The sequence below is a fragment of the Bos grunniens genome, chromosome 1, assembly GCF_055505025.1.
Source record: "Bos grunniens cultivar Pamir isolate PY7600 chromosome 1, Bosgru_T2T1.0, whole genome shotgun sequence".
NCBI lineage: Eukaryota > Metazoa > Chordata > Mammalia > Artiodactyla > Bovidae > Bos > Bos grunniens.
This window is the reverse complement of record NC_141165.1, coordinates 119673646-119697412: the sequence shown is the minus strand read 5'-3', so window position 1 is coordinate 119697412 and position 23767 is coordinate 119673646.

Below are 23767 nucleotides of genomic sequence, written 5' to 3'. Positions count from 1 at the left end.
GCTACAGTTCATGGGGTTGCAATGAGTTGGACACAGCTGATCATACATGCGTACAGAAAATATATATATATATTCCTTTAAAATTGTGAGAATCATCAACATAAGTAAATGCACAAAGTGAGAAAAGTTTAATAATAGACTCAGATTTGCACGCGGTGGTAGAATCTACTATCTTGTCCTATATTATTTTGAACAACCGTCCCTCTCCTTCCACCAGCCCCATCACTGCTTCAACCTTGTGGTTTAAGTAAAAGATAACAAGTCCCACCCTGGCCATTGTTAGTCAGAAAGAGTTGTGTTTGTACTTAAAGATGTTCCACTCAGACATTTTTTCCAAGAATTATAAAATTAGAATTTAAGGAAGAATGAGAATTTGTCTTGGTCAGTGAGGGAAGGACTATGACCACAGAAGCAGCTGGTAGACATGACATGCACAGCATGGATTAAGTGCATCTGCACAAAAGAGGACAAAACTTGACAATGTGAGAGGTAGAGCCCAGAAACACCCCTTTACTTGTTTACAGTTGTCCATAAACCCAGCTGCTCCAGTGACTTTTGGCGGTATGTTTTTGTGGACAAATGTATTTCCCTTTTGGCCTAAGTTTGTTCAAGCTGAGTTTCATTCAGTTCAAAACAAAAGTGTCCTGAGAAGTGTTTATTGTCAAACATTACTGTGTATAATTAGCTCATTTGGAGTGCAAAGGACAACATGGCAAAACAAAACTCTCTTTATATCATATTATTCATATTTGAGAAAATTTGGGTGGAAAGTTAAACTTTGGGAAATTGTAAATATTTTTAGGCAGCAAGACATTGATCTTCAGAGATAGCTATATCTATCCTTCTTGTATTATTAATTTCCCCTTTTAGGAGGAAGTATTGATGAGTTTTTTTTCCCCCAAAAAAAGTATAGAGCCGTTTGGCTTGATTGGAATTTATCCTCTTAGGCCCAAAGTGCTCTGTTCTAGCAGCTGCATAAACAAAGGATTTACTGCTCTATATTGAGGATGCAACTCTTCTTGGTGTTATCATTATTCATTGGGTTGATCCTATTGGTTGTTCAATTTTCTAGGAAATGTAAGAAGCCTGCAATATAATAGGACTCTGGCTTTAACAATTGTCAGATATCTTAACCTCTTAAGTTTTTTTTACAACCTTCCATCTCCACTTGTTAAATATTTAGTAGTTACATATAATCCTGTGTAGAGATTTCCAGAATACAATTTCCCAATAATTTTACAACACAGTGTTATTATTGAGATATTCTTTGAACTTGCTACTATTAAATATAAAATACTGTCACCAAATGAAATCAAAAGTGAAAAAAAATACTACCACTCAAGACTGCAGCACTAATGTACATTTGCCAGCTATTCTGCTACTAAGGAGATGAGAGAGTAGTGGTTTCTAAAAGAAATATCAGGAAAATTATTTAATTATCTTACGGATGCCAATGTGACACTAGCAGATTTATTCAGAAAAGACAATGAAGCCATTCCTCTTTTGGAAGCTGTGTAGAAAATTTAAAAAAAAAAAATTCTATTTCCCCCGTTTTGATTTAAAGCACAAAGCTAGAAAAGCAAGGCTTCTCCTTCTGGAAAAGATTGAGAAGCTTCCATCAACAACTATAAAACTGTACTGCATGTACACACTGAAAAAAAGAGCACAAGCTATTTGATGGCCCTGAAGTCATCTTTTGCACTGTTCCTCTTTACAATCTTTATGCTTCAGCACCTCCCACCCTCTCTGCCTCTTCTGAACAAAGTCTGTTTCTTTACTCAAGCCTTTAGTTTTGTGCCGCCTCATGGTACTTTCTTTACCACCTGCAGTTTCTGAAGGACTTATCTCTGTCTTTAGGCACCCAAGACTGGCCTGAGACAGTAAAATGTTTGAAGGAACAGAACAAATATTAAATATACTATAATAATTAAAATACCTATAAAATATCTCCAAGATACAATTAAGAGGCGCCATTTCTCTAGTTTTATCAAGTCACGCATAAGAATACCACTATCCGGATTTACTCAGCCCAGATATCTAACCATGACAACATCACAAGTTACCCTTGACTATGTATTTATAAAAAGAAACAAACAAAATATGTTTACTTAAAATGACTAAATTCACACTCTGAAATGAGGACAACATACATTTTACTATAAATGTCATATAGACCATCCAATAGATAAACAATAAGTGAGACAATAGATTCAGACATAATTTTATGGCTCCTATAGAAAGAGCTTTGTAGGATATTACATTATATAATTGTTCTGTATATATGAATCTATAAAGAATGCTTTATATGAAGAATTTAGTTGAAAAAGGAATCATTCAAGTCTAAGAGAGCTATCTTTTTATTTGTCCATACTGCTTTTTCTAAATTCTGTTGACAGTGCTGTTGTTGTTCTGGATTTATGACCATAGGCAATGACTTTCATCTGATTAACATCATACTACTTTTTGCAAGATATAACTTGATTTATTAAAAAGGTATTGCACCATATCAAGTTTATTGCTCAGTCATGTCCAACTCTTTGCGACCCCATGGACTGTAGGCAACCAGGCTCCTCTGCCCATGAAAATCTCCAGGCAAGAATACTGGAGTGGGTAACCATTTCCTTCTCCAGGGGATCTTCCTGACCCAGGGATAGAACCTGGGTCTCCCATTTTGCAGGCAGATTGTTTACCATCTGGATACTTAGTCTAATATCTGTGTTTTCTTTGTATTAGTTCAAGAATAGCTTCTCTCCCCGTTTAATCACCTTGAGATTCTCTGTCTCATTTATACAAAGCACCTATTTATATAAGCCAATCTATACAAATTCATGGAATAAATGTATGAAGAGTTGCTATGACAGAAAAATCAACTTTCAGAAGATGATCCAATCTGAAAACAAAAAACTAATCTGTGCCTCAACTGGAAGGGAATAGAGATATTGTAAAACTTCCAGTGTGCCCTTCATAAGAAAGCTCCCTGGAAGCATAGTTCAGTGGTCTAGACACTATGTAATATTATGACGGTTATATCAAAAATAAAAGTGTCTGCACTTTGAAATGCTTTTAAAAATGTACTTCACATGATGGTTAATATTAAATTAGAGTATATAAAATACTATATAAACAGTAAATGACCAAAAAATAGTAAAAGCATCATTAGTCATCATTAGATGGAATCTATTCATTTATTATTTGAACTTGAGAGATGATTCCTAGATTTGGCTGCTGAAATCAAGTTTTGTAGTCCACTTTTTTCCCTCTCCACCTCCAGTGTATCTGAAACAAATTAACTAGTGAATGAGGGTATACCTATGATTATCTTAAGGATAAGAGCAGAAATCTTCAGAATACTTCACTGTTCAGTGATATCTTGCTATTCTTGAACTTTTATGGTGCTGGATTTGCATGAGGTACAGTAGAGCACTTCTTAATGTAATATCACACGAGATTTATTTGAATGGTGACATACACAGTCCCACCTGCAATCACTTATTTTCAGCCTACATGTTTTTCAACATAGAAATATCCTCCAAATAAGAAATATCCTCTAAATATAATCATACAGTTTTGTGATTGATTTTTTGATAACTACTCTCTAAACTCCTGGAAGATAATATGAGGTATGGGGATTGACTTATTTTCAGTTTCTTATTCAAAATTTTGTATCTTGTTAGGAGGGAGGAAAAAACAGTCGTATTTTTTGGAACCATTTTGCTGTACTCTGGGTTGGATGTGGTTTATAAGGACACAAACTGAATTCCAAGGCACGCATTGAAATAATGATGTGGAGCAAAATATTCTTCATATAAAATTTCTAAGTTTAGTTCCTTCTCATTTCTTTGACTAGCCAACTTAGAAATTATTGGGAACTACATCTGGTGGGCAGTGTGGAAGAAAGGAGTTACAATCAACAGAATAAATATAGTACTTTTTTTTTAATGACCTGATACTGAGTTTGGAAACCTTAGTGTATGGTGACATTGTACAGTGATAGGAGTGGAACATCTGGTCCAGTTCTAAGTGGATTACTTGGGTAACAGCCTCACCTGAGTAGGAAGCATTCAAACGAAGAGAATCTTTGTTGGGAAGAAAAAGCAGAGCAAGGCTAAAAGGAACAGACCAAATGATACCAAAAGGCAAATATTTTAAACTTTGGAATGCACATTTGAGGTTTCATAGGCAAAAGGGTAGGTCACAAGGAGAGAAAAAAATGATGAGAAACATAGAAGTTAACCTTTCTGAATAGTAATGCCATATGCAGGAGTTTCCCAGCCATCAGCCCTGTCCCTGAGGACCATTTATACTTCACAGCATTAATATTCATTAGGTGTAACACCATATGTTGCACAGCAGGATGCATTGCCAGCAGACTGTTTGTCATAAAGCCAGATTTAATAAAGCATTGTAAAACAAACATTATGATGATAAATACAAAATGACAGGCTAATTAAGAGAATCTTAATTGCCATTTTTCCATAATGACATTCATTTCGTTGTATCTGTTGTTGTGCTAGCATCCTTCTTGTTCAGTTTGCATTCCATGCACCTTCGTCATCATGCCCCACCAAGAGAAAATTATGTCACATATGATTTAAAGTACTTAATGCCTCCTTTTCCCCTCCCACAAATCGATTATAAGGTAGTGAATAGTTGCATGCCATTGATGTTCACAAACATTAACCTTTAATCCTAAAAGCATGGAAAGCATCTCTAATGGACGTTGTGTATTCACATACCAGGTGAAGTAATAAGTTGCAGAAATCAATACAAACTCTAAATCCAAGTATCACCTAAAATCTTTTGTGAAATATTAGAAGTTAACATTTTTCAGCCTGAAGAAATCCAATTTGGATTTCAGAAGTCACCATTACCATTTTAAAAGTACTCCTGAAACCCATGAAATTTCATTGAGCAGCTCTCTAGCCAAGCAGAGAGGTGATTTACTTACCTCACATCATATTAGTGAATAGAAGGTCTCTAATCTTCACTCAAAAGTTCTGTATCATATTTCACAACCTCTCCAACTGGCATAGTCTATAAAATGTCTATTTTCTCTCCTTCTGTTATAAAATACCATTTAAGATACATGCATTTTTGCTGAAGTTTAGAAAATTGGGGCTTACTAAGAAGTCAGACTATAGCCTAGGAAAAGGATGAAGAACCAGATCTAAAGAGTCTCTATCATATTTCCTTGGTACTTTCACTGAAATGCAAGTTCCAGTTATCAGCTTCACTGTATCATGGAATGACTAAAGTAGATTCAAAATGAGAGGTCTACTGGTAAATATTAATAGCTGGCTCTAAGATTGGGAGAAGGAAAAAAAAGCTCTGATTTGTAAGATTTGGGGATCTCAAGCTAACAATGAAAAGCCACTTAAGTTGGAAAGAGATACATATGATTGATGTATTGTGTTAAGGAGTACGTCAAGGCTGTATATTGTCACCTTGCTTATTTAACTTATATTCAGAGTACATCACGAGAAACGCTGGGCTGGAAGAAGCACAACCTGGGATCAAGATTGCTAGGAGAAATATCAATAACCTCAGATATGCAGATGACACCACCCTTATGGCAGAAAGTGAAGAGGAACTCAAAAGCCTCTTGATGAAAGTGAAAGAGGAGAGTGAAAAAGTTGGCTTAAAGCTCAACATTCAGAAAACTAAGATCATGGCATCTGGTCTCATCACTTCATGGGAAATAGATGGGGAAACAGTGGAAACAGTGTCAGACTTTATTTTTCTGGGCTCCAAAATCACTGCAGATGGTGACTGCAGCCATGAAATTAAAAGACACTTACTCCTTGGAAGGAAAGTTGTGACTAACCTAGATAGCATATTCAAAAGCAGAAACATTACTTTGCCAACAAAGGTCCGTCTAGTCAAGGCTATGGTTTTTCCAATGGTCATGTATGGATGTGAGAGTTGGACTGTGAAGAAAGCTGAGCATCAAAGAATTGATGCTTTTGAACTGTGGTGTTGGAGAAGACTCTTGAGAGTCCCTTGGACTGCAAGGAGATCCAACCAGATCTCCTGCAAAGGAGATCAGCCCTGGGTGTTCTTTGGAAGGAATGATGCTAAAGCTGAAACTCCAGTACTTTGGCCACTTCATGGGAAGAGTTGACTCATTGGAAAAGACTCTGATGCTGGGAGGGATTGGGGGCAGGAGGAGAAAGGGACGACAGAGGATGAGATGGCTGGATGGCATCACGGACTCGATGGACGTGAGTTTGGGTGAACTCTGGGAGTTGGTGATAGACAGGGAGGCCTGGCGTGCTGCAATTCATGGAGTTGCAAAGAGTCAGACATGACTGAGCGACTGAACTGAACTGAACACATAAATGTACAATGAACTAATTATCAGTAAAGAGTCCCATATCTAGGTTTTCCATTTTGTAGAGAAAGAGAAAATTTTCTGAAATTTTTTGTATCTTGGTTCAGAGAAAAATCTTTCAGCTCAGAGTCTGGAATTATCAAATAGATATCTACATAATCTAAATAATAATAATAAGTCTACTGACAAGTTTTTGGTTGATAAATTATAATTCATAAGCAGTTATATAGGGTAGGAAAAAACACAATAGCATCTGAAACACAATGTTAGAATTCCCCAAATGTGTCAAAAAAAGTCAATATATATATTTGAAGTGATCTTGCCAAAAAATTTTTTTGAGAAAATCTGATGATATTTTCAGGATTATTTTTATATCTTGTAAAATTTATCTTAATTAAGGTATGGTTTGTTCAATTATTAAGTTCAAATTTTGAGCAGACGGAGGACAGAGGAGAGGCTGAATATATCTTCTGTACCGGAACAAGTTGGCATGCCCTTCTCCAGGGGATCTTCCTGACCCAGGGATTGAACCCACATACCTTACGTCTTCCGAATTGGCAGGCAGAGTCTTTGCCACTTGGGTAACCCATATGGGAAGACAAATGAGAACCATTAGTTTTAACAAAATAATATGAATACTTCTCAACACTCTTCAAAACTATCCACTAATTCTGAACTGTGTTATATAGTAAACTTAAAATAAGTTTAAACATGGATAGTTCTGCCTCAATTTATGCTATGAGACGTTTCTTTGGTCAATTATTTTGTGAAATACAATAATTATATAACTTTATAAAGTTTAAAATGCATATAATTATTAACTTTATTATTTTCACAATCATCATAATTAAACTTGACTTTGAATCTTGGATCCACTACTTGCTAATTCCTTTGACTTTTGAAGAAATGTAACTTTTCTGAGCATAGCTTCATTATTGGAAAAATAATGACATGAGGTATATATTCAGTATGCAATGTTTTCAACAGTGTAACTGGTTTCAAAAATACATTATCATTGTTATTTACACAAAATTGCTGCAAGTACTTTGGCCACTGAAAAGCAGGATTACAACATTTCTCTTTTTTTCTGGCTTTATTTGATAGAATTATCTTCCCATTTGCACTAACATATTTTTGGCTTCCCTGGTGGCTCACATGGTTGAGAAGCTTTAAGCAACGCAGGAGACCCAGGTTAGATCGCTGGGTCAGGAAGATCCCCTGGAGAAGGGAATGGGTATCCACTCCAGGATTCTTGCCTGAGAAATGACACGGACAGAGGAGCCTGGTGATCTACACTCCATGGAGTCGAAAAGAGTCAGACACGACTGAGCAACTAACATACACTGTTTCACGTTGAATCATATCCGTCACAATGTGGCATTTTTATCTTTACAGTTCTATTTATTGCCATAGAACCAATTAAGTAAAGACATGATGCGGGTATTAGATCTTGGATAGAGTGCATTTCTGATAAAATTGCGCATCAGGATATAAGCTAATGCCAATTTCTTTGTTGTAACTCATTGCTGCTGCTAAGTCGCTTCAGTCATATCCGACTCTGTGCGACCCCATAGACGGCAGCCCACCAGGCTCCCCATCCCTGGGATTCTCCAGGCAAGAACACTGGAGTGGGTTGCCATTTCCTTCTCCAATGCATGAAAGTGAAAAGTGAAAGTGAAGTCGCTCAGTCGTATCCGACTCCTAGCGACCCCATGGACTGCAGCCTACCAGGCCCCTCCATCCATGGGATTTTCCAGGCAAGAGTACTGGAGTGGGTTGCCATTGCCTTCTATAAACATGAAAATGATGACTGGAGTATTAAAGAAATATTTGAATTTGTGAAAATTTACTATTTCTGTTAGATAAACTACTCAATGAATGTATCATTCTCACAAATTAATCCACATTTAAACATGAATATTATTTTTTAGATTCAATAACTGATCAAAGTATAGACATTTTCAAGACTACAACAGAGATTCTAACAAAGATATCTTAGTTATTTATGTTTTATATAGTTGTGTTTTCCTAAAGTCTCAGTCCATGTTATAAAGTTCCCTTAATTTTTAAATATTCTTTTTATTTTTATAAGCAATGGAAATGTTTGAAAAAACATTTTAGTTTTTTTCAAAGTTTTCATCATTTTAGTCTTCATTATTAGAATGATTTTAAGCATTCAAAAATATAATTGAACATGTGTGGCAAAGTGCCAAAAAACAAAAAGACATATTCTCAGAATCAGTACTAAATCTTGCTATTGTTTTTTATTATAATAATAGTACTCATAAATGCCAAAAGAGAAAAGAGTATATGAGACCATTACACACACACACACACACACAATAAAAACAAAATTTGAGAGGAGAATCCCATATGGATTATATACTGATTGCCCTAAATTTCAGGTTCATACATTTTTGAACATACTAAAACATATATTTTAAACAAACTAAAAAAGTGCACAGGTAATTCTGCACTAAAATTAGCACATTCAAATGTTTTTTACTTCTGAAATAGCAAAAAAAAAAAAAAGAGGAAAGAATAAAATATTGAAAGATTGAATCTTATTTATTAGGACCAAAGAATTATCCCCTACCCTCATTCAAAATAAAAAAGTTTTTAATTGTAATTGTTCTAACAATCAAAGTCAGAACTTTCCTTCACTGAATAAGTTCCATAAATGTGGTCCAGTAAGTTCTATATTTTCATGATTTAGGTCAAAAATTTATTTTTATTTTAAACTTAATATTTAGCACACATTTATAAACATATAGGCTAAAGTGATATAAATACAGTAATATCTTCATTCTTGGTAAAAATGTATCTTCATTCTTGATAAAAGTGTCGATAATGTGTGGGAACATGGGGTATAATAGAAAATCTCTGTACTTCCCTCTTAATTTTGTTGCAATCCTAAAATTGCCCTATGGAATTCCCTGATGGTCAAGTGGTTGACTTTGCCTTCCAGTGTAGGAGGTGCTGGTTTGATCCCTGGTAATTGCTGGGAGAAATATCAATAACCTCAGATATGCAGATGACACCACCCTTACGGCAGAAAGAGAAGAGGAATTAAAGAGCCTCTTGATGAAAGTGAAAGAGGAGAGTGAAAAAGTTGGCTTAAAGCTCAACATTCAGAAAACAAAGATCATGGCATCTGGTCCCATCGCTTCATGGGAAATAGATGGGGAAACAGTGGAAACAGTGTCAGACTTTATTTTTCTGGGCTCCAAAATCACTGCAGATGGTGACTGTGGCCATGAAATTAAAAGACGCTTACTCCTTGGAAGGAAAGTTATGACCAACCTAGATAGCATATTCAAAAGCAGAGACATTACTTTGCCAATAAAGGTCCGTCTAGTCAAGGCTATGGTTTTTCCAGTAGTCATGTATGGATGTGAGAGTTGGACTGTGAAGAAAGCTGAGCGCCAAAGAATTGATGCTTTTGAACTGTGGTGTTGGAGAAGACTCTTGAGAGTCCCTTGGACTGCAAGGAGATCCAACAAGTCCATTCAAAAGGAGATCAGTCCTAGTTGTTCTTTGGAAGGAATGATGCTGAAGCTGAAATGCCAGTACTTTGGCCACCTTATGCGAAGAGTTGACTCATTGGAAAAGACTCTGATGCTGGGAGGGATTGGGGGCAGGAGGAGAAGGCGACGACAGAGGATGAGATGGCTGGATGGCATAACTGACTCGAAGAATGTGAGTTTGAGTGAACTCTGGGAGTTGGTGATGGACAGGAAGGCCTGGCGTGCTGCAATTCATGGGGTCTCAAAGAGTCGGACACAACTGAGCGACTGAACTGAACTGAAGGGCTTCCCTGATGGCTTACTTGGTAAAGAATCCACCTGCAATGTAGGAGACCCTGGTTGGATTCCGAGGTCAGGAAGATCTGCTGGAGAAAAGATAAGCTACCCACTCCAGTATTCTTGGGCTTCCCTTGTGGCTCAGCTGGTAAACAATCTGCCTGCAATGCAGGAGACTTGGGTTCGATCCCTAGGTTGGGACAATCCCCTGGAGAAGGGAACAGCTACCCACTCCAGTATTCTGACCTGGAGAATTCCACAGACTGTACAGTCCATGAGGTTACAAAGAGTCGGACATGACTGAGCAACTTTCACTTTCAGGGAGCTAAGATCCCACATACGCCAGCCAAAAAACCAAAGCATAAAATAGAAGCAATATTGTAACATATTCAATAAAGGCTTCAAAAAATGGTCCACATCAAAAAATTCTTTAAAAAAACTACCCAAAAAAACATAAATTATTAAATGCAACAATATCTTTGTCATAAAGACAACTACATTAAACATTATGTCACCAGGCTAAACATCTTGACTTGTAGTTAAAATAAAAAGACAAGTACCTAAACCTCATTATAAGGGAGAAAAGAATCATTAAGCTAAGTGGTCATGTAAAATAAGGAATAAACCTACTATGCAGAAAATTCCTATTCTGGAATTTTATTGTCCTAATCTAATTATCATTTTCATGATAAACACTTTAGTTTACTCATAGGCAAACTAAAGATACGTCTATTAATTCAATCACTTTGGCAACTTTTTTAATCAGTAAAATTCAGAGGAAAGCAGCCATTTTCCTTGCCTGTATGTGATCCAGCATTACTTAACTTTTTTTTTTTTTTTTTTAGGGTTTGCCAGATGTTTAGTTACAAAGATCAATTGCTTTTGGTGTAAAAACTGTGAATCCATTTTCTGAGCATTAGTTTTAGCCACAAAATAAACATAGGATTTCTGTCTTTTAAAAGCTTATATCATCAGTCTAATCTCAGAAACATCCACCTGAAATTGATTTCAATAGAATGAACCTACATGTTGAGGCAGAGTATAGAAGTTTAGTTTGGTGTAAGACAAACCAAACTCCTCCTTGGCAGCTTTTACTGTTAGCCTTGCTGTGAGCTCATCTTTAACAATGAAGAGAGTGCAGCTTCAAGGCTTGGCTTTGACTCCATGTAGAGCATCAGATTTTCACTCTGCCTCATTCTCTGTCTGGATACTTCTGCTTTAGGAATCAAGTAAACTGGATGACTCAGTGAACCAAGTACCATATAGACTTAAGTGATTCCTTGGTAACAAGCGAAAGAGTAGTAACTCTGTGGGGTCAGCAAAATTTAGTATCTTGGAGCCATAGATCATTATTTTTTATTTGACCACCACCAAAGAAAAAAATTACAAGTTCTTCATGCTTCCTACAGATGGTCAAGAGACTCTGCATTTTAAATGCTATACCCATGTTATCCACTGTTTTTGCTGTTGCTGCTGATAAATATAATGTGATTGGAGTTATGTTATAGATCATTTATATGTGGAAGAACCTAAAGAATATCATTTTATATTAAATACAATCAGAATAATATATCAAGGACACCTGCAATTAATATTGAAAAAACCTATGTTAATATTTAAGAATTATGAAAGAGGAGCATATTTTAAAACAATTAGACCAGTAATAATACAAACAGCATGAGCTTTGTGCAAAGAAAAATGATCAATGAAAGAACATATTACCAAGTGGAATATGTGTGTGTGTAATATGATAACTTAGATAGCACATTAAAAAGCAGAGATATTACTTTGGCAACAAAGGACTGTCATGACAAGGCTATGGTTTTTCCAGTGGTCATGTATGGATGTGAGAGTTGAACTCTGAAGAAAGCTGAGCATCGAAGAATTGATGCTTTTAAACTGTGATGTTGGAGAAGACTCTTGGGATTCCCTTGGACTGCAAGGAGATCCAACCAGTCCACCCTAAAGGAGACCAGTCCTGGGTGTTCATTGGAAGGAATGATGCTGAGGCTGACACTCCAATACTTTGGCCACCTCATGAGCAGAGTTGACTCACTGGAAAAGACCCTGATGCTGTTAGGGATTGAGGGCAGGAGGAGAAGGGGACGGAAATGGATGAGATGGCTGGATGGCATCACCGACTTGATGCACATGAGTTTGGGTGAACTCCGGGAGTTGGTGATGGACAGGGAGGCTAGGTGTCATGTGATTCAAGGGGTCCCAAAGAGTCAGACACGACTGAGAACTGAACTAAACTGAATATGATAAAGAAGTGTCATAAAGCAATGTAAAACAAGTGTATGTCTAATAAACTATGCAGAGAAAATTGATCAAGGGAAAAAATTTCTTCACTTTCTATGGGTAATGACAAATTTCACTAGTGCTGTTATTGCTAATGTTTCATAAATTTCACAGAAGTAATATACATCAGTTTACCATAATGTCTGTATTTCACAGTAGAGAATCAGTTCTGTTCAGTTCAGTCACTCAGTTGTGTCCGACTCTTTGAGACCCCATAGACTGCAGCATACCAGGCCTCCCTGTCCATCACCAACTCCCAGAGTTCACCCAAACTCATGTCCATTGAGTCAGTGATGCCATCCAACCATCTCATCCTCTGTTGTCCCCTGCTCCTCCTGCCCTCAATTTTTCCCAGCATCAGGGTCATTTCAAATGAGTCAGCTGTTCACATCAGGTGGCCAAAGTATTGGAGTTTCAGCTCCAACATCAGTCCTTCCAATGAACACCCAGGACTGATCTGCATTAGGATGGACTTGTTGGATCTCCTTGCACTCCAAGGGACTCTCAAGAGTCTTCTCCAACCACCACAGTTGAAAGGCATCAATTCCTTGGCACTCAGCTTTCTTTATAGTCCAACTCTCATATCTATACATGACTACTGGAAAAATCATAGGCTTGACTAGACAGACCTTGTTGACAAAGTGATGTCTCTGCTTTTTAATATGCTGTCTAGGTTGGTCAAAATATTCCTTCCAAGGAGTAAGTGTATTTTAATTTCATGGCTGCAATCACCATCTGCAGTGATTTTGGAGACCCCAAAAATAAAGTCTGACACTGTTTCCACTGTTTCCCCATCTATTTCCCATGAAGTGATGGGACCGGATGCCATGATCTTTGTTTTCTGGATGTTGAGCTTTAAACCAACCTTTTCATTCTCCTCTTTCACTTTCATCAAGAGACCCTTTAGTTCCTCTTCACTTTCTGCCATATTGTGTTCTGTCATCTGCATATCTGAGGTTATTGATACTTCTCCAGGCAATCTTGATTCCAGCTTGTGCTTCCTCCAGCCCAGTGTTTCTCATGATGTACTCTGCGTATAAGTTAAATAAGCAGGGTGACAATATACAGCCTTGATGTACTCCTTTTCCTATGTGGAACCAGTCTGTTATTCCATGTCCAGTTCTAACTGTTGCTTCCTGACCTGCATACAGGTTTCTCAAGAGGCAGGTCAGGTGGTCTGGTATTCCAATCTCTTTCAGAATTTTCCACAGTTTATTGTGATCCACACAGTCAAAGGCTTTGGCATAGTCAATAAAGCAGAAATAGATGTTTTTCTGGAACTCTCTTGCTTTTTCTATGATCCAGCAGATGTTGGCAATTTGATCTCTGGTTCCTCTGCCTTTTCTAAAACCAGCTTGAACATCTGGAACTTCATGGTTCACATATTGCTGAAGCCTGGCTTGGAGAATTTTGAGCATTACTTTACTAGCGTGTGAGATGAGTGCAATTGTGCGGTAGTTTGAGCATTCTTTGGCATTGCCTTTCTTTGGGATTGGAATGAAAACTGACCTTTTCCAGTCCTGTGGCCACTGCTGAGTTTTCCAAATTTGCTGGCATATTGAGTGCAGCACTTTCACAGCATCATCTTTCAGGATTTGAAATAGCTCAACTGGAATTCCATCACCTCCACTAGTGTTGTTCGTAGTGATGCTTCCTCAGGTCCACTTGACTTTACATTCCAGGATGTCTGGCTCTAGGTGAGTGATCACACCTTCATGATTATCTTGGTCGTGAAGATCTCTTTTGTATGGTTCTTCTGTGTATTCTTGCCACCTCTTCTTAATATCTTCTACTTCTGTTAGGTCCCTACCATTTCTGTCCTTTATTGATCCCATTTTGCATGAAATATTCCCTTGGTATCTTTAATTTTCTTGAAGAGATTTCTAGTCTTTCCCATTCTATTGTTTTCTTCTATTTCTTTGCATTGATCACTGAGGAAGGCTTTCTTATCTCTTCTTGCTATTCTTTGGAACTCTGCATTCAAATGGGAATATCTTTCCTTTTCTCCTTTGCTTTTCGCTCCTCTTCTTTTCACAGTTATTTGTAAGGCCTCTCAAGACAGCCATTTTGCTTTTTTGCATTTCTTTTTCTTAGGGATGGTCTTGATTCCTGTCTCCTGTACAATGTCATGAACATCTGTCCATAGTTCACCAGACAGTCTATCAAATCTAGTCCCTTAAATCTATTTCTCACTTCCATTGTATAATCAGAAGGGATTTGATTTAGGTCATACCTGAATGGTTTATGGTTTTCCTCACTTTCTTCAATTTCAGTCTGAATTTGGCAATAAGGAGTTCATGATCTGAGCCACAGTCAGCTCTCTGTCTTGGTTTTGCTGACTGTATAGAGCTTCTCCATCTTTGGCTGCAAATAATATAATCAATCTGATTTCAGTGTTGACCATCTGGTGATGTCCATGTGTAGAGTTTTCTCTTGTGTTGTTGGAAGAGGGTGTTTGTTATGACCAGCATCAGAATCTTTCCAAATGAGTCAGTTCTTCTCATCAAGTGGCCAAAGTATAGGAGTTTCAGCTTCAACATCAGTCCTTCCAATGGGTGTCTCTGCTTTTTAATATACTATCTAGACTCAGTAGAGAATACATATATGTTAATTACAACTAAAAGAAAACAGAAGTACATTTCTTGTGGGCAAATTCCATGTGTTATATATAGTTGATAATTCAAAGTCTTCTACTAATAGTATAATACCAAGTCTATAAATTAGTGAGCTTGACAAAGGACAGAAATGGTATGGACCTAACAGAAGCAGAAGATATTAAGAAGAGATGGCAAGAATACACAGAAGAACTGTACAAAAAAGATCTTCATGACCCAGATAATCACAATGGTGTGATCACTGACCTAGAGCCAGACATCCTGGAACGTGAAGTCAAGTGGGCCTTAGGAAGCATCACTATGAACAACACTAGTGGAGGTGATGGAATTCCAGTTGAGCTATTTCAAATCCTGAAAGATGATGTTGTGAAAGTGCTGCACTCAATATGCCAGCAAATTTGGAAAACTCAGCAGTGGCCACAGGACTGGAAAAGGTCAGTTTTCATTCCAATCCCAAAGAAAGGCAATGCCAAAGAATGCTCAAACTACCGCACAATTGCACTCATCTCACACGCTAGTAAAGTAGTGCTCAAAATTCTCCAAGCCAGGCTTCAGCAATATGTGAACCATGAAGTTCCAGATGTTCAAGCTGGTTTTAGAAAAGGCAGTGGAACCAGAGATCAAATTGCCAACATCTGCTGGATCATAGAAAAAGCAAGAGAGTTCCAGAAAAACATCTATTTCTGCTTTATTGACTATGCCAAAGCCTTTGACTGTGTGGATCACAATAAACTGTGGAAAATTCTGAAAGAGATGGGAATACCAGACCACCTGATCTGCCTCTTGAGAAATTTGTATGCAGGTCAGGAAGCAACAGTTAGAACTGGACATGGAACAACAGACTGGTTCCAAATAGGAAAAGGAGTTCGTCCAGGCTGTATATTTTGACCTTGTTTATTTAACTTATATGCAGGGTACATCATAAGAAACGCTGGACTGGAAGAAACACAAACTGGAATCAAGATTGCCGGGAGAAATATCAATAACCTCAGATATGCAGATGACACCACCTTTATGGCAGAAAGTGAAGAAGAACTCAAAAGCCTCTTGATGAAAATGAAAGTGGAGAGTGAAAAAGTTGGCTTAAAGCTCAACATTCAGAAAACGAAGATCATGGCATCTGGTCCCATCACTTCATGGGAAATAGATGGGGAAAAAGTGGAAACAGTGTCAGACTTTATTTTTGGGGGCTCCAAAATCACTGCAGATGGTGACTGCAGCCATGAAATTAAAAGACGCTTACTCCTTGGAAGGAAAGTTATGACCAATCTAGATAGCATATTCAAAAGCAGAGGCATTACTTTGCCAACAAAGGTTCGTCTAGTCAAGGCTATGGTTTTTCCAGTGGTCATGTATGGATGTGAGAGTTGGACTGTGAAGAAGGCTGAGCACCGAAGAATTGGTGCTTTTGAACTGTGGTGTTGGGGAAGACTCTTGAGAGTCCCTTGGACTGCAAGGAGATCCAACCAGATCTCCTGCAAAGGAGATAAGCCCTGGGATTTCTTTGAAACGAATGATGCTAAAGCTGAAACTCCAGTACTTTGGCCACCTCATGTGAAGAGTTGACTCATTGGAAAAGACTCTGATGCTGGGAGGGATTGGGGGCAGGAGGAGAAGGGGACGACAGAGGATGAGATGGCTGGATGGCATTGCTGACTCGATGGACGTGAGTCTCAGTGAATTCTGGGAGTTGGTGATGGACAGGGAGGCCTGGCCTGCTGAGATTCATGGGGTCACAAAGAGTTGGACATGACTGAGTGACTGATCTGATCTGAATATTTGTGTGATTCTTCCCTGGTGGCTCAGAGGTTAAAGAGTCTGTCTGTAATGAGGGAGACCCCGGTTCAATCCCTGGATCGGGAAGATCCCCTGGAGAAGGAATGGCAACCCGCTCCAGTATTCTTGCCTGGAAAATCCAGTGGATGGAGAAACCTGGCAGGCTACAGTCCATGGAGTCAAAAGAGTCAGACACGACTGAGTGACTTCACTTCTAATATTTGTGTATTAATAACTGATTATTTTGCATCCAGATTATCCCAACTTTCTAAAAGCTTTTGCAAAAACAAACATTTCTATCAACTTATATGAGAGTTTGGGCAGATTATAGAAACAATTATTGAAAACTTAGGACTACTTGAAAAAATATAAAATATAGTATCCCTCAGACCACTATCAAACAGTCTTTGCAAAAAGACAAGAAATGCTGAGAGCCTTCTATATTTGTGTTTTGTTGTTGTTCAATCATTCAGTCATGTCCAATGCTTTGCAACCCTATGGACTGCAGCACATCAGACCTCCCTGTCCCTTACTATCTCCCTGACCTTGCTCAAATTCATGTTCATTGAGCCGGGTGATGCCATCCAACCATCTTGTCCTCTGTTGTCCACTTCTCTTCCCGCCTTCAATCTTTCCCAGCATCAGGGCCTTTTCCAGTGAGTCAGGTCTTCCCATCAGGTGGCCAAAGTATTGGAGTTTCAGCTTCAGCATCAGTCCTTCCAATGAATATTCAAGGTTGATCTCCTTTTGAATGGACTGGTTGGATCTCCGTGCAGTCCAAGGGACTCTCAAGAGTCTTCTCCAACACCACAGTTCAAAAGCATCAATTCTTCAAAACTCAGCCTTCTTTGTGGTCCAACACTCACATCCATACATAAGTACTGGTAAAACCATAGCTTTGCCTATACGGACCTTTGTCAGCAAAGTAATATCTCTGCTTTTTAATACGCTATCTAGGTTTGTCATATCTTTTCTTCCAAGGAGCAAGTGTCTTTTAATTTCATGGCTGAAGTCACCATCTGCAGTGATTTTGGAGCCTAAGAAAATAAAGTCTGACACTGTTTCCATTGTTTTCCATCTATTTGCCATGAAGTGATGGAACCGGATGCCATGATCTTTAGTTTTCAAATGTTGAGTTTTAAGCCAGCTTTTTCACTCTTCTCTTTCATCTTCATCAAGAGTTTCTTAGTTCTTCTTTGCTTTCTGCCATAAGAGAGGTGTCATCTGCATATCTGAGGTTATTGATATTTCTCCTGGGAATCTTGATTCCAGTTTGTCCTTCATTCAGTTGGCATTTTGCATGATGTATTTGCATATAAATTAAATTTGCAGGATGACAATATACAACCTTGAAGTACTCCGTTCCTGATTTGGAACCAGTCTCTTGTTCCATACCCAGTTCTAACTGTTGCTTTTTGACCTGCATACAGGTTTCTCAGGAGGCAGGTAAGGTGGCCTGGTATTCCCATCTTTTTGACATTTGTGTTTAGTTGGTTTGTTTTTTTTTTAATGTTTCACATTTTTTGACTTCCAGTACCTATTTATAATATATGTAGACACAGTTTTTCATAAGAAGTCTTCCTTGTGTTAATTTCTCAAATTTTGTTCAAATCCCCTATAAGGTATAGTCCAGGCTGAGGCATAAAAGAAGGAGGGATGACCTCAATGGAAGTAGGTTACCTTTATTCAGGCAAGGAGGGGTGACAGTCAGCCTAATGACCAGGCTGAGCGTGAGAGGGATCATCAGGGAGGCTACATATTTAAAGGGAGGTTTGTGAAAGCAATAAGGGAAACGTTAGTCAGGCGGGATATTTTGAGTATTCTTTAGTTGAGATGGCATTTGCAGGTGAAGAGAGGGTGGGAGCTTTTGGGGTGATAAGTCCTCTGGGCAGGGGGTGATAGATCCCTGGCAGATATAAGGGGTGGAAGGTTTCTGGACAGGCGTTGATAAGTCCCAGGTAGATGCAATTGGCCTGAAGCATCAGGGCAGGACCTAATCTTTTCTCTGAAGTTAGATGATTCAGCAAGGGCCTTTGAGACCCTTGTTTTCTTTTCTAGGCCCAAAGACTCCTTCATCCCCTATCAAAGTTTTGTTTTTGAATTTGTACTTTTACCATTATCACATTATGTTGACTTTTCTTATCTGAGTGCAGATGTCTTTCAAAGTGTCATGAATTTACATATGTATCCTAGAATGAACAACCTAGCCGGAGTAGTTGTATATGTAGGGAGAGAGATACAAAAGCTACAGTCGATAAAAGCAACAAATGATAAATATTTACTTCAAGGGGTAACACACTTAAATTCAGGTGTACAAAAATATAACTTTATTTTGCTATAACTAATTTGAGCCCCTAATCCTGCTGCACTGCTACGAAATGTTTACCTTAGTTTCCTCAGTAAAATTTCTAGTGGATGTACTTAAGAGAAAAAGGCAAAGATGAGCTGAGAAAAGGAGGTTATGGAATGCTTAGGCTTCCTGAGGAGGAAGGCATGTTCTCATCTGTCTCTGTCAGCCACGCATCTCTTCCTCAGGGTCTTTTTCTCCTATGTCTCCTGCCTGCCTTATCTGTGCCAACTTCAGGGATCCTGGAATCTAGTCAGTATTGTACAACATGGCAGAGAGCCCAGAAGTTCATGAGAGTCTTTCTGTCATCACACTTCAGAGTCACAAAACCATTCCTTCTCTGGAGGGTTTCCACCTTCTCGGCGCACATGGCCCCTTCTGGGGAGACCCACGTACTTTTATATTTTCACTGCCTTCTATCTGTTTCTCTTCACACAGCATCCCAGACTCTTCTAATCTGAACAAAATGGGTTTGATAAAACAGGAAAATACTTTTCCTGAAAATATTTTCCAAAGTTATCTCATCCCTAATCTCTGTTTCTCTAAAACCAAAAATAATGTGGCAAATTCACAACCAATCAGAAAAAATCAACCCCAAATGTCTTCACTGTTTGACATGTGAATTATTTTTTTACACAAATTTACTTAAAAAAAAAATTTTTTAATAGTTGCCAAAACTTTAAAATCTGGATTTCTAGTTTTCACCAGAAATTTAAAAAATTGGGATTCAGAAGACACTCAGTCCTGTATCACAAAAAACCAGTGCTGAGTTAGAGTTGCTCACCTAAGAAGAAACTCAGCTTCTCTAGTTCATGTGCTCTAGTTGGCAGCACTTCTGAAAACTGAGGTGAGTTTTAGTTCCCATTCATCAGTGAGCTTTCACTGCTGTTTTTCTTACAGTTGTTTCTTTTAATGTTTTATAGGACTTGTCCTGGCCCCTGAATACGTTTACTTTTTCATATAGGACAAAGGACTTAAGTTTGGGTGGGAGGGTGGGGAACACAGTAATTCCGCAAGGCTTTTATCTACCTTGCCATCGACTACTCATTTTTGAAAGACCAAAGAAAAGAAGGCATACTGGAGAAATAAGGGACATAGATTCTTTTTTTTTTAATTTAATTTTATTTTTAAACTTTACAATATTGTATTAGTTTTGCCAAATATCGAAATGAATCCGCCACAGGTATACCTGTGTTCCCCATCCTGAACCCTCCTCCCTCCTCCCTCCCCATACGCTCCCTCTGGGTTGTCCCAGTGCACCAGCCCCAAGCATCCAGTATTGTGCATTGAACCTGGACTGGCGACTCGTTTCATACATGATATTATACATGTTTCAGTGCTATTCTCCCAAATCTCCCCACCCTCTCCCTCTCCCACAGAGTCGATTCTTATCTCAAAAATACTATTCTATTATGACCTGTCAAATTATTTTATGCATTATTTTAAATGTAACAAACTTTAGAACCTTAAATCCTGCATAAAACCCCCAAATATAACACCAGTTTATCAAACTCATCCATATGTATATAAGTGTTAGATTTATGGATGTTTTTAAATGGTCATCCATGAAATTTAACACCTTTAAAGATTTCATTTTAATGAAGACTCAAATATAATTAACTCAAAACCAAATGACTTAAAACATGCATGTAAAATTTGAAATGGACAGCTTACCAGAAAGATTTTTTGCAAAAGATGGCCAATAAAGGGTTTCAGGTATTATGTCATGCTAGTTAAAGCTGTATTTAAACAAAACCAGAAGTGTCTGTCTTTCAGAGGACCAGATCTAGTCTGTAAAAAATTGATTTCCTTGCAGGTGGATACCATAAACATGCTGAAGTTGTGTTAATGTCTCTTAGAGTGCTATATGCATAGTAGGGCCTTAATATAGTTGGGGAAAAAACAATTGAATGCTGAATTTAAAAAAACAAAAAACAGGAGCACATTAAAAGTATTCCATTTTCTAAAATAAATGTCATATATGTTAAATAAAAATATGCCTTACACAGATTATTTGTGGAAACAGAATTCATATTATTCAGATATAAAATAGAAATTATTCTACTTACAAGGAAGTTCATATACATGTCAGCTCAGTGGAGAACTGGTTTAGGTCATATTCTTGTTTCACTTCTTCCTCTAGATGTTAATGTTCCAACTGTACATATTTGTAGAATAAAAAAGTAGTCACAATCTGAAAGTAGAGAGTTATTCTACTGGGTGGGAATGTTAAGGACTCCAAACTCCAGAGGCAGCACCTCAGTAGCCCCGAGGAGGCTGGAGAGGGTGTTAGGCTATATAAGAGTTTGTAACAAAGGAGGCAGGCAGTCTGAATGTCAGAGATTATTGTTAAGTAAGGAAACCCAGATATCAAGCTAAGGAATTTAGCATTCTTCTGTGTGTGGGAAGATGCAAGCCTCTGGGCTCACTGAGCTCATTCCTTTCAAATGCACCTCAGCTATCAGGGGCCAGAGTCTGTTTCTTGTTTACCTCCTTCATTCCGTGTTCACCGTAAGGAGGTAGACGTGGTGGATGGCTGCTTCTTGCATTCCCCCAAGCTCATGAGCAGTCACTGTGCGGGATGGCGGCATCTGCTGGATCTGGATCGCAGGCATTGTGTTCCCTTCTGGGAGCCCTCATTCACGTTTGGAGTCCTGAAATCACTGATGGCTGTGACATTTCTTACCCACGGATATGGCAAGAAATATTTCATTTCACAATATGAAGAAATTGAGTCTGAGTGGTTGAGAACATGACCTCAAACTCAAACTGAGTAACAGAGCTAGAAACTGAATTAGCATTTGTCCTTGAGACTGTACTCTATATTGGATATTCACAGTTTGAATTTGTAGTACTGTATTTCTGTTGTATGCATTTTTTTTTTTTTTTGGTGCCTCACCAATTCTTTACATACATGTGGAAAAAATAGAAATGTTTTCTATTTCATCTCCTTATTCCTTTCTTTTCTCAATCATAGAGGAAAACGCAGTTTATGTTCCGAGAATATCAAGACAGACAACTTATTTTAAACCACAAAATTTTGCTGAGAAATAGGTGAGCGGACAGTGACCTCTTCTCTTCAATTTCTTTACCACTGGGCTACCTGGAAAGTGATGGAGATTCTGGTGGTATGCAGTTAAAAATGGCCCGGTAGCTCCCTTAAAGCAACAAGCTAAACCACAGGTCAGCTAGCTTGCAAGAGAGAGCGAAACAGATTGCTAAAGAGTCCTCAGGAAGTCAGCAGCAGCCTCAGAAACTTTTCCTACAAAGGGCCTTGTATTTAATTGAATCAGATTGTGGAACAATTTTTGCTTTAGGTCATTGTAAAAGACAATAGAGCAAGCAGCTAACAGTTAGTGAAGCCTAGCATCTGTGGGTGATACTGATAAAGGCAGACAGCTGATCAGAGAGAGATAGCTAAAGAAAGCCCTGCTAAAAACACTTTCAAACCAGGGTGATTTTGTACAGCCCAAGGAACAGCCCTCTTAGGAGAACTATCAGACTTTACAGAGAGAGAAAGACTTGACTACATTAGTCTAGCCAAATCACAAAACAAATAAGCAAATAGCAATCAGTCCTAGCAAGGAGAGAGAATCAGTATCCCGAGTTGCTTCAATTTGTGATCTAAAATAGTCTTTAACAACAAAAAATGAGATATACAGAAAACAACAGGGAAACATAGCAGAGAGAAGGCCCAAATGTTGCAGATATGTTCAAAGAACTAAAGGAAATCATGCTTTAAAAAGTATAGTAAGTTATGCTGGAAATAACTCATTAAATAAAAATATTGAACTGGGGTCTCCTGCATTGCAGGCAGATTCTTTACCAACTGAGCTATCAGCGAAGCCCAAAAATATCAATAAATACAATGCTATAGTTCATCATAGCAATAATGTATATCCTTTTGGTTTATCTGTACTAGTAGATAAAGACTGCATTAAAAACCAGAGACATTACTTTGCCAACAAAGGTCCATCTAGTCAAAGCTATGGTTTTTCCAGTAGTCATGTATGGATGTGAGAGTTGGACTATAAAGAAAGCTGAGCGCCGAAGAATTGATGCCTTTGAACTGTGGTGTTGAAGACTCTTGAGAGTCCCTTGGACTGCAAGGAGATCCAACCAGTCCATCCTGAAGGAAATCAGTCCTGAATATTCATTGGAAGGACTGATACTGAAGCTGAAACTCCAATTCTTTGGGCACCTGATGCGAAGAACTGACTCATTTGGAAAGACCCTGATGCTGGGAAAGATTGAAGGCAGGAGGAGAAGGGGACAACAGAGGATGAGTTGGTTGGATGGCATCACCGACTCAATGGACATGAGTTTGAGTAAACTACAGGAGCAGGTGATGGACAGTGAGGCCTGACGTGCTGCAGTCCATGGGGCTGCAAAGAGTCAGACACAACTGAGCGACTGAACTGAACTGAAAAGAGGGTTAACATGGAAATTCAGAGTCTGAGCAATTAACTGTTAGGGAATAACACAAACTCTTTGCCACCCCATGGACTGTAGCTCACCAGGCTCCTCTGTCCGTGGGATTTCCTAGGTAAGAATACTGGAGTGGCTTGCTATTTCCTTCTCCAGGCTTGCCATT